General features: G+C 46.5%; 2 long non-coding RNA genes across 2 annotated transcripts; both read right to left on the bottom strand.

Moving 5' to 3' along the window:
• Positions 1-2,487: 2,487 nt before the first annotated feature.
• LOC116364611 (uncharacterized) lies at positions 2,488-3,418 on the bottom strand. Its single transcript, XR_004208015.1, has 3 exons — positions 3,398-3,418; positions 2,994-3,272; positions 2,488-2,537 (listed from the first exon to the last, which is right to left on the bottom strand). It is a non-coding gene; the product is annotated as an uncharacterized LOC116364611 (long non-coding RNA).
• Positions 3,419-3,650: 232 nt separating this feature from the next.
• LOC116364612 (uncharacterized) lies at positions 3,651-4,711 on the bottom strand. Its single transcript, XR_004208016.1, has 3 exons — positions 4,666-4,711; positions 4,129-4,434; positions 3,651-3,700 (listed from the first exon to the last, which is right to left on the bottom strand). It is a non-coding gene; the product is annotated as an uncharacterized LOC116364612 (long non-coding RNA).
• Between the last annotated feature and the right edge of the window lie 10,711 nt (positions 4,712-15,422).

The raw sequence follows: 15,422 nt of genomic DNA, 5'->3' as shown, positions 1-15,422 counted from the left end.
GAAAACTGTCCACAATGTTCATTTCATCTCAAATAGACAGCACAGCAAAAAATTGGACATCCAGAGTGCATCAAACATACAAACCCCCTTTATTAAAAAATGTTTCAAAAATACAAAGAATGAACAGATGATTATAATAATACCTGGACTAATAATGGAAACACTTCAAGATAAAAGAATCTAAGAGACACTAAATAAGATAAAGAATCTAAGAGACACTAATAGATAAAGAATCTAAAAGACACTAAATAAGATAAATGAATCTAAGAGACACTAAATAAGATAAAGAATCTAGAGACACTAAATAAGATAAAGAATTAAGAGACAACCTAAGTAAGATAAAGAATCTAAGAGACACATAAATAAGATAAAGAATCTAAGAGACACTAAATAAGATAAAGAATCTAAGAGACACTAAATAAGATAAAGAATCTAAGAGACACTAAATAAGATAAAGAATCTAAGAGACACTAAATAAGATAAAGAATCTAAGAGACACTAAATAAGATAAAGAATCTAAGAGACACTAAATAAGATAAAGAATCTAAGAGACACTAATAAAGATAAGAATCTAAGAGACACTAAGTAAGATAAAGAATCTAAGAGACACTAAATAAGATAAAGAATCTAAGAGACACTAAATAGAGAATAGAATCTAAGAGACACTAAATAAGATAAAGAAATCTAAGAGACTCTAAATAAGAAAACAGACGTAATTGAGCTACTCTCTTAAAATAATTAAAAAACGAATTTTACCACAAAATCACATGTTATCCGAATTCCCATGTTAACAAAACAACATTTCCCCAAACCCCATGTTCCCAAAAAACCCCATGTTCCCCAAAAACCCATGTTTCCCCCAAAACCCCATGTTCCCCAAACCCCATGTTACCCAAAATCCCATTTCCCCAAAACCACAACATGTTACCCCAAACCCCATGTTACCCCAAACCCCATGTTACCCAAACCCCATGATACCCCAACTCCATATTAACAAAACCCCCATGTACCCCAAACCCATGTTGCCCATAACCCCATGTTACCCCCAAACCCCATGTTACCCAAAACCCATGTTACCAAAACCCCATGTTACCCCAAACCTCATGTTATCCCAAAACCCCATGTTACCCAAAGTCCCAAGTTACCCAAACCCCATGTTACCCGAACCCCATGTTACCCAAACCCCATGTTACCCAAAAACCATGTTACCCAAACCCCATGTTACCCAAAAAACCCCATGTACCCAAAAACCCCATGTTACCAAAACCCCATGTTACCAAACCCCATGTTACCCAGAACCCCCATGTTACCCAAACCCCCATGTTATCCAAAACACCATGTACCCAAAAACCCCATGTTACCCAAACCCCATGTTACCCAAACCCAATGTTATCCAAACCCCATGTTACCCCAAACCCCATGTTACCCCAAACTCCATGTTAACAAAACCCCATGTTACCCCAAAACCCCATGTTACCCAAACCCCATGTTACCCAAACCCAATGTTACCCAAACCCCATGTTACCCCAAACCCCATGTTACCCAAAACCCCATGTTACCAAAACCCCATGTTACCCAAAAACCCCATGTTACCCAAAACCCCATGTTACCAAACCCCCATGTTACCCAGAACCCCATGTTACCCATGGTGGTAAAAACCAAACTAAATGAATAATGGTGGTTGCAATCACTCCTTTTAGATTTCTTCCAAGGTTCTAGAAAGTTAAACTAATTCTGAACTTGTTATTAAAATTCAGCTTCATTCTCCTCCTACTCCGTCCCCTGGGCTGCTCTCTCCTCTCCCGGTCCAGCTTCAGCTCTGGAGCTCAGAGAGACCATCTCCATGGCATTGACATAAAGATCCATGCTGCTCACCCTGTTCACTCTCTTCTGCCTCCTGGTGGGCTAGGGAGACACAGCACCAACAGTCAGACATTTACTCTCTGGTATCTCCATTCTCTCCTTCCCCCTCACCCTCTCCCTCTAGTTTAAATGACTTGTAAGGTCTGAGTAAATGTCTTTACCTTGTAGTACAGGTAGGAGGTGGTGATTGTTGTCAGTAGGATCAGCAGCACTACAACGTGTCTGATGATGAAGGCTGGCAGAGGAGAGGCTGCAAACAGAAACACCTTTGATGAGGGGACTGATCATCATCACATAGATCTGTGGGAAATCTGTCAATGACAAAGTTATAAGTCTGGTTCATGTTCAGTTACCTGTGATGGTGAGGGAGAAGAGCTCACTCTCAGAGGAGAAGTTATGAGAGAAAACATAATTGTCATAAACACATCTGTAGTTCCCTTGGTGGGAGTAATCTGCAGCAGGGAAGAGGAAGGCAGCAGAGTGATTGACAGCTGGCTGGGTCTGGGTTCTGTTGGAGCCGGTGAACGTGAGGTGGAAGGAGCCTCCTGGGTACTGTGGCTGAGTGGAGCAGGTGATGGTGAAGTTGTAGCCCCTGAACATCTCAGGCCCCTGGTGGCCCCTGAAGACCCCTCCCATTGGGTCAGTCAGGAAGATATCAGGCTGGACCAGGAGATCTGTAACAATAAAAGAGAACAAGAAAAACCTCTTCAACTAGTTTCCTATAGATATGACAATAACATCAGCATGTAACAGTGCCAGCCACCCTCCCTCACAGGGCAACATGAGTAGTGGGCCTACAGTCACTGAGACAACATATGTTGATATCAGGCTGAAGCAGGACATCTGGAACAAGAGGAGAGAAAAAGAAAACGTAGCTCCTCAACTACTTTCCTCATTTAGATGTGACAATAACATGACATGTGACAGTGGTAGTGAGTAGAGACGTTCACTGAGGTAAAACTCAAATACAAAGCATTCTGGGATATTTAAGTTGTATTTGATTCCTACTTGACTGAGTGATCTATTTAGTAAAGCAGACTGACAAGTTAAACAGTCATCATGAGAGGTGCAGAGGAAGTTGTATGAATGAAGGAAATCAGTTGAATATAATTATAATATGTTGTTATTACCTGAGCAGATCACTGTGAGTCCAGGATGGAGATCATAACTTCTTCTACACTCCCTCAGTGAAGACTCAAACCCAGAACAGGAAACTCTAATCCCTCTAGTGGTGTTTCCAAGTAGTTCTGAAACAGTGGAGCCACAACCAAGCTGTCTACACACTACTGCAGCTACATCCCTCCTTTTCCAGTCAGCAGCTCCCACAGTCCTCCACTCTCCCTGGTCGTACCACTCCACTCCACCAGCACAGCGACTGCCTCCTCCCACCAGCCTCACATCATCAGGCTCTGAGAAAAGAAAAGAGAGAGACAGTAATCTTACTATTTTCTCACTAAAACACACCTATATTGTCTCTCATATTCTTCACTCCAGGTGAGAAACAATGTTGATTGAGTGACAAACTGTTTCTTACCTGAGCAGGTGAGTCCAACAGCATTACCAGGTGGGCAGGTGTTTTCTCTGTCTGAGGTGTCACAGTCCAGGAGAAGGGACTCTTTGCCTTTACACTGGAACTCTTTATCCCAGGTCTGACCCTCACCTTCTCCATAGAGCCCCCCCTGTAGAACTGCAGGAGCCCCACAGCCAACATCCCTACAGACTACCTCTGCATCCTGCCGGTCAAAGTCAGCTTCACACACTGAGGCCCAGGACTGATTGGACTTCACCTCCACTCTCCCAGAGCAGAGACCAGCTCCATCCACAAGCCGCACAGACTCTGGAGAAAAAGAGTTGGTTGAACATTCAATCAGTTTTGTTGATGACACTGTCAAGGACTAAACACAAATATGTTGGATAAAAGATAGTAGTTTGCTATGTTTGATACTGTAAGAGGTAGAAATGGGTTCTTAGTCACTCAGGATCGGGTTGGGAATAATGCAGGCAGGAGACAGGAATAAGTTCACTTCACTTTATAGAAAATAAACAGCTGGACATCCATCAGGCAGCTTCACTTCAGTACCATCTGAACTACAATGATCTGCCCATGAACATCTCCCATAAACCAATATGACAAACACAAATATAATGTTTAAATACATCTGACATCTCTCCCTCTATTTAAATGAAATAAAAACACATAAAACATGATACATGGTAATATTGTATAATGTATAAATAAATCTCTCAATATGACCAGTCTCTTACCTGAACAGGTCACATGATGATAATATCCACCATCACAGAAACCAGGTCCTCCTATGCCACACTGTCTAATAGTAGACTCATCTCCACTACAACTCAATAGTGTGACTCCTCCTCTTCCATCTTCAATCAGAGGTCCTCTAGATTCAGATACAGGATTCCCACAGTCCAGCTCTCTACACACAAACTTAACCTCTCTCATCATGTCCCACCAACTAAAACATAGACCCAACCACTCTCCTTCATAGAAGACTTCCACTGTCCCAGAACAGGAAGTGGTTCCATCCACCAGTCTGACTGAGAGTTCAGCTGTAAACAGCAGAGAGGAAAACACAGTGGTGAGGACAGATGATGACAGTGATTCTGTTATTCTAACAGCAGTGATGCTTTGTGGTTGACAAGTATTAGTAGTTCCATAAAACACTACTTGTTATTGGGGTTTAGAATGGTTTGTATGGACACATGAATTTATCCATGTGGGATAATAAAGTTGACTAATATTGAACTGCTATAATCACTGTAGATTTATACTCTACCTACCTGGTGGACTGACGCTTTGAGCCTGGAGATCTGAGGAGAAAGAGAGAGACAGAGGAGAAAGAGAGAGAAAGAGAGACATAAAGGAGAAAGGGAGGAGTCAGAGGAAGAGAGAGACAGAGGAGAAAGAGACAGACAGATAGAGAGAAACAAAGGAGAAAGGGAGGAGTCAGAGGGAGAAAGGGAGGAGTCAGAGGAAGAGAGAGACAGAGGTTAAATGAACATCAACATGACCTTTCATGATGTGATGGGGAAGACAGGCTTATTGTTGGTATGGTGCAACAACACCCATGTGTACATACACTATATATACAAAAGTATGTGGACACCCCTTCAAATTAGTGGATTCTATTTCAGACACACCCTTTCCTGACAGATGTATAAAATCAAGCACTCAGCCATGCAATCTCCATAGACAAAATTGTCAGTAGAATTGAGTTAAGGAACTCCCCCTCTCTTCTCCTCTTCTCCCCCCTTCTCACCCTCTCTTCTCCTCCCCTCTCCACTCCTCACCCCTCTCCTCCCCTCTCCTCCCACCTCTACTCTTCTCCCCTTTCCTCTCCTCTTCACCCCCTCTCCTCCTCTTCAACCCCTCTCTTCTCCTCTTCTCCCCTCTACTCCCACCTCTGATCTTCTCCCCCTCTCATCTTCTTCCCCTCCCCTCCCACCTCTGATCTTCTCCCCCTCTCCCCCTCTCTTCTCCCCCCTCCCTTCTCCACTTCTTCCCCTTTCCTCTTCTCCCCTCCCCTCCCCTCCCCTCTCCTTTTCTCCACTCCCCTCTTCTCCCCCTTTCATCTTCTCCCCTCCCCTCTCCTTTTCTCCTCCTCTCCTCTCTCCTCCCCACTCGCCTTATCTCCTCCTCTCTTCTCCTCCCCCTCTCATCTCCTCTTCTCCCAGTCTCTCTTCTCCTCTTCTTCTCCCCTCTCCTCTTCTTCCCCTCCTTTCCTCTTCTCCCCCCTCCTCTCCTCTTCTCCAACTATCCTCTCTCTTCATCTTCTCCCCCCTCTCCCCTTCTCCCCCTTCTCCCCCTCCTCCTTTTCACCACCTCTCTTCTCTCCCTCTCTTCTCCTCAACTCCCCCCTCTCCTCTTCTCCCCCCTCTACGCTTCTCCCCCTCTCTTCTACTCTTCTCCTCTCTTCCCCCTCTTCTCTCCTCCTCTTCTCCCCTATTCTACCACTCCCCTCTCCTCTTCTCACCCCTCTGCTCTTCTCCACCTCTCCATTTCTCCTCCCTGCTCCCACTCGCTTCTCCTCTTCTCCCCCTTTCCTCTTCTCTTCTCCCCCCTCTCCTCTCCTCTTCTCCTCCCTTCTCCCCCTCTCTTCTCCTCCCTCCCTTCTCCTCTTCTTCCCTTCCCCTCCTCTCTCTCTCCACTACTCTCTTCTCTGTCCCCTCCTCTCTCTCTCCACTCCTCTCTCCTCTGTCCCCTCCTCTCTCTCTCCACTACTCTCTCCTCTGTCCCCTCCCCTCCTCTCTCTCTCCACTACTCTCTCTTCTGTCCCCTCCCCTCCTCTCTCTCTCCACTACTCTCTCCTCTGTCCCCTCCACTCTCTCTCCACTACTCTCTCCTCTGTCCCCTCCTCTCTCTCTCCACTACTCTCTCCTCTGTCCCCTCCCTTCCTCTCTCTCTCTCCACTACTCTCTCCTCTGTCCCCTCCCCTCCTCTCTCTCTCCACTACTCTCTCCTCTGTCCCCTCCCCTCCTCTCTCTCTCCACTGCTCTCTCCTCTGCCCTCCCCTCCTCTCTCTCTCCACTACTCTCTCCTCTGTCCCCTCCCCTCCTCTCTCTCTCTCCACTACCCCCTCCTTTCTCTCTCTCGTTCTCTCTCTCTTCCTGACATATAGCATCAGGCCTGTTGAGTTTGACTCAGGTCACATCTATGACGTGACAAACTTTTAAGCAGATAAGATCAGTTAAACCCACATAACAACAGGAAACACTGACATTAGAAAAACTCCACAGGAAACTGCTGGCAGAGCAGCAAAGTTACACATATAGTGTGCTATAATATCACCTCTAACTTTCTACTGCTTCAGTTCACCTCTTATAAGGGTTTACTGGACAACTTGAATAAGGTCTGGATGTCTTATATTGAAAACAGTACAACAAAAGGAGTCTGTATTGAAAAGATGCCCACTTCCTGTTTTCAGCTATATTGTGTGGATGTTAAAGAGCTCTACAGGACTATTAGGTCATATGAGATGAATTATATGGAGGATGTAATGTAGTGTATATTGTATAGATGTTAAACAGCTCTACAGGACGACTAGGACATACATTTTGTGCTGTTTCTGTGATAATGTATGTGTAGGTGTTTCCAAACCTTTCCCTTGGGATGAAAACAAACAAAAGGTGACATTGACATTGTACGTCTACTTTTTGTTCTTTACACAGCTCACACTCTCCTACACACACCAGCTGACTGAGAGGACCTTAGTGGAGCCAGCTGGTTGAGAGGGCACTAGTGGAGCCGGCTGGTTGAGAGGGCCCTAGTGGAGCCAACTGGCTGAGAGGGCCCTAGTGGAGCCAGCTGGCTTAGAGGGCCCTAGTGGATCCAGCTGGTTGAGAGGGCCCTAGTGGAGCCGGCTGACTGAGAGGGCCTTAGTGGAGCCGGCTGGTTGAGAGGGCCCTAGTGGAGCCAACTGGCTGAGAGGGCCTTAGTGGAGCCGGCTGGTTGAGAGGGCCCTAGTGGAGCCGGCTGGCTGAGAGGGCCTTAGTGGAGCCGGCTGGTTGAGAGGGCCCTAGTGGAGCCGGCTGGCTGAGAGGGCCCTAGTGGAGCCAACTGGCTGAGAGGGCCCTAGTGGAGCCAGCTGGCTTAGAGGGCCCTAGTGGATCCAGCTGGTTGAGAGGGCCCTAGTGGAGCCGGCTGGCTGAGAGGGCCCTAGTGGAGCCAGCTGGCTGAGAGGGTACTAGTGGAGCCGGCTGGCTGAGAGAGCCCTAGTATAGCCAGCTGGCTAAGAGTTCCCTAGTGGATCCAGCTGGTTGAGAGGGCCCTATAGGAGCCAGCTGGTTGAGAGGGCCCTAGTGGAGCCAGCTGGTTGAGAGGGCCTTAGTGGAGCCGGCTGGTTGAGAGGGCCCTAGTGGAGCCGGCTGACTGAGAGGGCCTTAGTGGAGCCAGCTGGTTGAGAGGGCCCTAGTGGAGCCAGCTGGTTGAGAGGGCCCGATAGGAGCCAGCTGGTTGAGAGGGCCCTAGTGGAGCCGGCTGGCTGAGAAGGTCTTAGTGTTGCCCTTCCTTGACACTTTCTCTCCCCTCCCTTTCTCTCTCATTCTCTCTCCTCCACAAATCTCTCTCCACTCCCCTTTTCTCACCCATACCCCCTCTCTCCCCTACCCTCCTCTGTCCCCTCCCCTTCTCTCTCCACTACCCTTTTCTCACCCATACCCCCTCTCTCCCCTACCCTCTTCTGTCCCCTCCCCTCCTCTGTCCCCTCCCCTCCTCTCTCCCATACCCTCCTCTGTCCCCTCCCCTCCTCTGTCTCCTCCACTTCTCTCTCCTCTGCTCACCCCATTCCTCCCCTCTCCTCTCTCTCACGCTGCTCATCTCTCTTTCTCTCTCTCGCGCATATTCTCTCTCGTTCTCTCTCTCTCTCATAGTGTTGGACCTGTTGATCTTGACTCAGCTCATAGACCTCTATCATCTACACCCCTCCCTTCTCCTACTCTAACATAACACCAATATAATATATAATACATCATATATACTCTCATTAATTTACATAGAGACAGATACAATCAATCATTGACACACTGAATATACAACAGTCAGACGCATGACACCATCACAACTTAACTGACATTAGTGCCTGTCCGCAGATGGACAGTTAGACTACAGTAAAGTACATTTACAAGTGATCACATCATTGTCCTGCTTTGAGACACATTTTTACTGTCTGCTTCCAGTTGTATGTTATTTTACTAAACCTGCAAATTATAATATATCTTACAATATCAAATCATATCTCAGTAACTGTCACACGTGTATATCAGTATAACAGCATCGTACCTCTGCTCCACAACAGGGTCATCAGTACCACTGCAGGTATCATATCTGCCTCTAACTGGGGCTCCACTGAGCGAAACAAGTCTACTGTCATGAAGAGAGGACTGAAGAGTGAGAAATACTGCTAGGCTATATGACTTATATATCATTACTTCCTTACTTCTATGACGTGACAAACCTTTAAGCAGATAAGATCAGTTAAACCCACCTACATACAGGAAACACTGACATTAGAAAAACTCCACAGGAAACTGCTGACAGAGCAGCAAAGTTACACATAGTGTGTCCTATAATATCACCTCTAACTTTCTACTGATTGAGTTCACCTCTTATAGAATATTGGCTTAACGTTCCAGCACCTAAATAGAAACAGTACCAGCACCCAAAATGAGTACTGATGAGGTCTCATGTTAGAGCAGGAGAAGGGGGGATGTGGTGTAGAAGCTAGAGGTCTGTTACCCAAGTCAACTCAACAGGCCTGATGCTATATGTCAGGGTCAGGCTGGGCTGGACCAAGAGAGGAACAGGTTACTGTTATGATGACATCACTCGTGAGAAGTCAGTGATACAAATATATTCAGCTGATTTAAATGTCAGTTTTTCTCTCCCTCCTCCCCTGTCTCCTTCTACCAACTCAGTCTGTCATTAAGTCCTATCTCTCTCTCTCTCTCTCTCTCTCTCATCTCTCTCTCCCTCCTCCCCTGTCTTCTTCTACCAACTCAGTCTGTCAATAAGTCATATCTCTCTCTCATCTCTCTCTCCCTCCTCCCCTGTCTCCTTCTACCAACCCAGTCTGTCAGTAAGAACTAAACTCAGCAAAGAAGAAATGTCCTCTCACTGTCAACTGCGTTAATTTTCAGCAAGCTTAACATGCGTAAATATTTGTTTGAACATATCAAGATTCAACAACTGAGACATAAACTGAACAAGTTGCACAGACATGTGACTAACAGAAATTGAAGAATGTGTCCATGAACAAAGGGGGGAGGAGTCAAAATCAAAAGTAACAGGCAGTATCTGGTGTGGCCACCAGCTGCATTAAGTACTGTAGTGCATCTCCTCCTCATGGACTGCACCATATTTGCTAGTTCTTGCTGTGAGATGTTACCCCACTCTTCCACAAAGGCACCTGCAAGTTCCCAGACATTTCAGTTCCCAGACATGCCCTAGCCCTCACCCTCCGATCCAACAGGTCCCAGACGTGCTCAATGGGTTTGAGATGCGGGCTCTTCGTTGGCCATGGCAGAACACTGATATTCCTGACTTGCAGGAAATCACGCACAGAACGAGCAGTATGGCTGGTGGCATTGTCATGCTGGAGTGTCATGTCAGGATGAGCCTGCAGGAAGGGTACCACATGAGGGAGGAGGATGGCTTCCCTGTAACGCACAGCATTGAGATTGCCTGCAATGACAACAAGCTCAGTCCGATGATGCTGTGACACACCGCCCCAGACCATGACGGACCCTCCACCTCCAATCGATCCCCCTCCAGAGTACAGGCCTCGGTGTAAACGCTCATTCCTTCCTCACCCCTGGTGAGACAAAACCGCGACTCATCAGTGAAGAGCACTTTTGCCAGTCCTGTCTGGTCCAGCGACGGTGGGTTTGTGCCCATAGGCGACGTTGCTGCCAGTGATGTCTGGTGAGGACCTGCGTTACAACAGGCCTACAAGCCCTCAGTCAAATCAAATCAAATCAAATTTATTTATATAGCCCTTCGTACATCAGCTGATATCTCAAAGTGCTGTACAGAAACCCAGCCTAAAACCCCAAACAGCAAGCAATGCAGGTGTAGAAGCACGGTGGCTAGGAAAAACTCCCTAGAAAGGCCAATACCTAGGAAGAAACCTAGAGAGGAACCAGGCTATGTGGGGTGGCCAGTCCTCTTCTGGCTGTGCCGGGTGGAGATTATAACAGAACATGGCCAAGATGTTCAAATGTTCATAAATGACCAGCATGGTTGAATAATAATAAGGCAGAACAGTTGAAACTGGAGCAGCAGCACAGTCAGGTGGAAGTTGAAACTGGAGCAGCAGCATGGCCAGGTGGACTGGGGACAGCAAGGAGTCATCATGTCAGGTAGTCCTGGGGCATGGTCCTAGGGCTCAGGTCAGTTGAAACTGGAACAGCAGCATGGCCAGGTGGACTGGGGACAGCAAGGAGTCATCATGTCAGGTAGTCCTGGGGCATGGTCCTAGGGCGCAGGTCCTCCGAGAGAGAGAAAGAAAGAGAGAAGGAGAGAATTAGAGAACGCACACTTAGATTCACACAGGACACCGAATAGGACAGGAGAAGTACTCCAGATATAACAAACTGACCCCAGCCCCCCGACACATAAACTACTGCAGCATAAATACTGGAGGCTGAGACAGGAGGGGTCAGGAGACACTGTGGCCCCATCCGAGGACACCCCCGGACAGGGCCAAACAGGAAGGATATAACCCCACCCACTTTGCCAAAGCACAGCCCCCACACCACTAGAGGGATATCTTCAACCACCAACTTACCATCCTGAGACAAGGCTGAGTATAGCCCACAAAGATCTCCGCCACGGCACAACCCAAGGGGGCGGCGCCAACCCAGACAGGATGACCACAACAGTGAATCAACCCACTCAGGTGACGCACCCCCTCCAGGGACGGCATGAGAGAGCCCCAGCAAGCCAGTGACTCAGCCCCTGTAATAGGGTTAGAGGCAGAGAATCCCCGTGGAAAGAGGGGAACCGGCCAGGCAGAGACAGCAAGGGCGGTTCGTTGCTCCAGAGCCATTCCGTTCACCTTCCCACTCCTGGGCCAGACTACACTCAATCATATGACCCACTGAAGAGATGAGTCTTCAGTAAAGACTTAAAGGTTGAGACCGAGTTTGCGTCTCTGACATGGGTAGGCAGACCGTTCCATAAAAATGGAGCTCTATAGGAGAAAGCCCTGCCTCCAGCTGTTTGCTTAGAAATTCTAGGGACAATTAGGAGGCCTGCGTCTTGTGACCGTAGCGTACGTGTAGGTATGTACGGCAGGACCAAATCAGAGAGATAGGTAGGAGCAAGCCCATGTAATGCTTTGTAGGTTAGCAGTAAAACCTTGAAATCAGCCCTTGCTTTGACAGGAAGCCAGTGTAGAGAGGCTAGCACTGGAGTAATATGATCAAATTTTTTGGTTCTAGTCAGGATTCTAGCAGCCGTATTTAGCACTAACTGAAGTTTATTTAGTGCTTTATCCGGGTAGCCGGAAAATAGAGCATTGCAGTAGTCTAACCTAGAAGTGACAAAAGCATGGATTAATTTTTCTGCATCATTTTTGGACAGAAAGTTTCTGATTTTTGCAATGTTACGTAGATGGAAAAAAGCTGTCCTCGAAATGGTCTTGATATGTTCTTCAAAAGAGAGATCAGGGTCCAGAGTAACGCCGAGGTCCTTCACAGTTTTATTTGAGACGACTGTACAACCATTAAGATTAATTGTCAGATTCAACAGAAGATCTCTTTGTTTCTTGGGACCTAGAACAAGCATCTCTGTTTTGTCCGAGTTTAATAGTAGAAAGTTTGCAGCCATCCACTTCCTTATGTCTGAAACACATGCTTCTAGCGAGGGCAATTTTGGGGCTTCACCATGTTTCATTGAAATGTACAGCTGTGTGTCATCCACATAGCAGTGAAAGTTTATGTTTTCGAATAACATCCCCAAGAGGTAAAATATATAGTGAAAACAATAGTGGTCCTAAAACGGAACCTTGAGGAACACCGAAATTTACAGTTGATTTGTCAGAGGACAAACCATTCACAGAGACAAACTGATATCTTTCCGACAGATAAGATCTAAACCAGGCCAGAACATGTCCGTGTAGACCAATTTGGGTTTCCAATCTCTCCAAAAGAATGTGGTGATCGATGGTATCAAAAGCAGCACTAAGGTCTAGGAGCACGAGGACAGATGCAGAGCCTCGGTCCGATGCAGAGCCTCGGTCCGATGCAGAGCCTCGGTCCGATGCCATTAAAATGTCATTTACCACCTTCACAAGTGCCGTCTCAATGCTATGATGGGGTCTAAAACCAGACTGAAGCATTTCGTATACATTGTTTGTCTTCAGGAAGGCAGTGAGTTGCTGCGCAACAGCCTTCTCTAAAATTTTTGAGAGGAATGGAAGATTCGATATAGGCCGATAGTTTTTTATATTTTCTGGGTCAAGGTTTGGCTTTTTCAAGAGAGGCTTTATTACTGCCACTTTTAGTGAGTTTGGTACACATCCAGTGGATAGAGAGCCGTTTATTATGTTCAACATAGGAGGGCCAAGCACAGGAAGCAGCTCTTTCAGTAGTTTAGTTGGAATAGGGTCCAGTATGCAGCTTGAAGGTTTAGAGGCCATGATTATTTTCATCATTGTGTCAAGAGATATAATACTAAAACACTTGAGCGTCTCTCTTGATCCTAGGTCCTGGCAGAGTTGTGCAGACTCAGGACAACTGAGGTTTGGAGGAATACGCAGGTTTAAAGAGGAGTCCGTAATTTGCTTTCTAATAATCATAATCTTTTCCTCAAAGAAGTTCATGAATTTATCACTGCTAAAGTGAAAGTCATCCTCTCTTGGGGAATGCTGCTTTTTAGTTAGCTTTGCGACAGTATTAAAAAGGAATTTCGGATTGTTCTTATTTTCCTCAATTAAGTTAGAATAATAGTTTAGGTGGTTAACTGATTTTTGTCCTCTGGCGTCCTTGGGTAGGCAGAGGGAGTCTGGAAGGGCATCAAGGAATCTTTGTGTTGTCTGTGAATTTATAGCACGACTTTTGATGTTCCTTGGTTGGGGTCTAAGTAGATTATTTGTTGCAATTGCAAACGTAATAAAATGGTGGTCCGATAGTCCAGGATTATGAGGAAAAACATTAAGATCCACCACATTTATTCCATGGGACAAAACTAGGTCCAGCGTATGACTGTGACAGTGAGTGGGTCCAGAGACATGTTGGACAAAACCCACTGAGTCGATGATGGCTCCGAAAGCCTTTTGGAGTGGGTCTGTGGACTTTTCCATGTGAATATTAAAGTCACCAAAGATTAGAATATTATCTGCTATGACTACAAGGTCCGATAGGAATTCAGGGAACTCAGTGAGAAACGCTGTATATGGCCCAGGAGGCCTGTAAACAGTAGCTATAAAAAGTGATTGAGTAGGCTGCATAGATTTCATGACTAGAAGCTCAAAAGACGAAAATGTCATTTTTTGGGGGGTAAATTGAAATTTGCTATCGTAAATGTTAGCAACACCTCCGCCTTTGCAGGATGCACGGGGGATATGGTCACTAGTGTAGCCAGGAGGTGAGGCCTCGTTTAAAACAGTAAATTCATCAGGCTTAGGCCATGTTTCAGTCAGGCCAATCACATCAAGATTATGATCAGTGATTAGTTCATTGACTATAATTGCCTTTGAAGTAAGGGATCTAACATTAAGTAGCCCTATTTTGAGATGTGAGGTATCATGATCTCTTTCAGTAATGACAGGAATGGAGGTGGTCTTTATCCTAGTGAGATTGCTAAGGCGAACACCGCCATGTTTAGTTTTGCCCAACCTAGGTCGAGGCACAGACACGGTCTCAATGGTGATAGCTGAGCTGACTACACTGACTGTGCTAATGGCAGACTCCACTATGCTGGCAGGCTGGCTAACAGCCTGCTGCCTGGCCTGCACCCTATTTCATTGTGGAGCTAGAGGAGTTAGAGCCCTGTCTATGTTGGTAGATAAGATGAGAGCACCCCTCCAGCTAGGATGGAGTCCGTCACTCCTCAGCAGGTCAGGCTTGGTCCTGTTTGTGGGTGAGTCCCAGAAAGAGGGCCAATTATCTACAAATTCTAACTTTTGGGAGGGGCAGAAAACAGTTTTCAACCAGCGATTGAGTTGTGAGACTCTGCTGTAGAGCTCATCACTCCCCCTAACTGGGAGGGGGCCAGAGACAATTACTCGATGCCGACACATCTTTCTAGCTGATATGCACGCAGAAGCTATGTTGCGCTTGGTGATTTCTGACTGTTTCATCCTAACATCGTTGGTGCCGACGTGGATAACAATATCTCTATACTCTCTACACTCGCCAGTTTTAGCTTTAGCCAGCACCATCTTCAGATTAGCCTTAACGTCGGTAGCCCTGCCCCCGGGTAAACAGTGTATGATCGCTGGATGATTCGCTTTAAGTCTAATACTGCGGGTAATGGAGTCGCCAATGACTAGAGTTTTCAATTTGTCAGAGCTAATGGTGGGAAGCTTCGGCGTCTCAGACCCCGTAACGGGAGCAGTAGAGACCAGAGAAGAATCGGCCTCTGACTCCGACCCGCTGCTTAATGGGGAAAACCGGTTGAAAGTTTCTGTCGGCTGAATGAGCGACACCGGTTGAGCGTTCCTACAGCATTTCCTTCCAGAAACCGTGAGAAAGTTGTCCGGCTGCGGGGACTGTGCCAGGGGATTTACACTACTATCTGTACTTACTGGTGCCACAGACGCTGTTTCATCCTTTCCTACACTGAAATTATCCTTGCCTAACGATTGCGTCTGAAGCTGGGCTTGCAGCACAGCTATCCTCGCCGTAAGGCGAGTACAGCGGCTGCAATTAGAAGGCATCATGTTAATGTTACTACTTAGCTTCGGCTGTTGGAGGTCCTGACGAATCGTGTCCAGATAAAGCGTCCGGAGTGAAAAAGTTGAGGAAAAAATAAATTAATATATGAACGGTAATTAAAAAGTGAAAACCGTAAAGTTGTCAGGTAGCAAAACAGGTTG

Source organism: Oncorhynchus kisutch, unplaced genomic scaffold, assembly GCF_002021735.2.
Source record: "Oncorhynchus kisutch isolate 150728-3 unplaced genomic scaffold, Okis_V2 scaffold1104, whole genome shotgun sequence".
Classification (NCBI taxonomy): domain Eukaryota; kingdom Metazoa; phylum Chordata; class Actinopteri; order Salmoniformes; family Salmonidae; genus Oncorhynchus; species Oncorhynchus kisutch.
The sequence above is the reverse complement of the archived record's forward strand: the minus strand, read 5'-3'. Positions and strand labels throughout refer to the sequence as shown.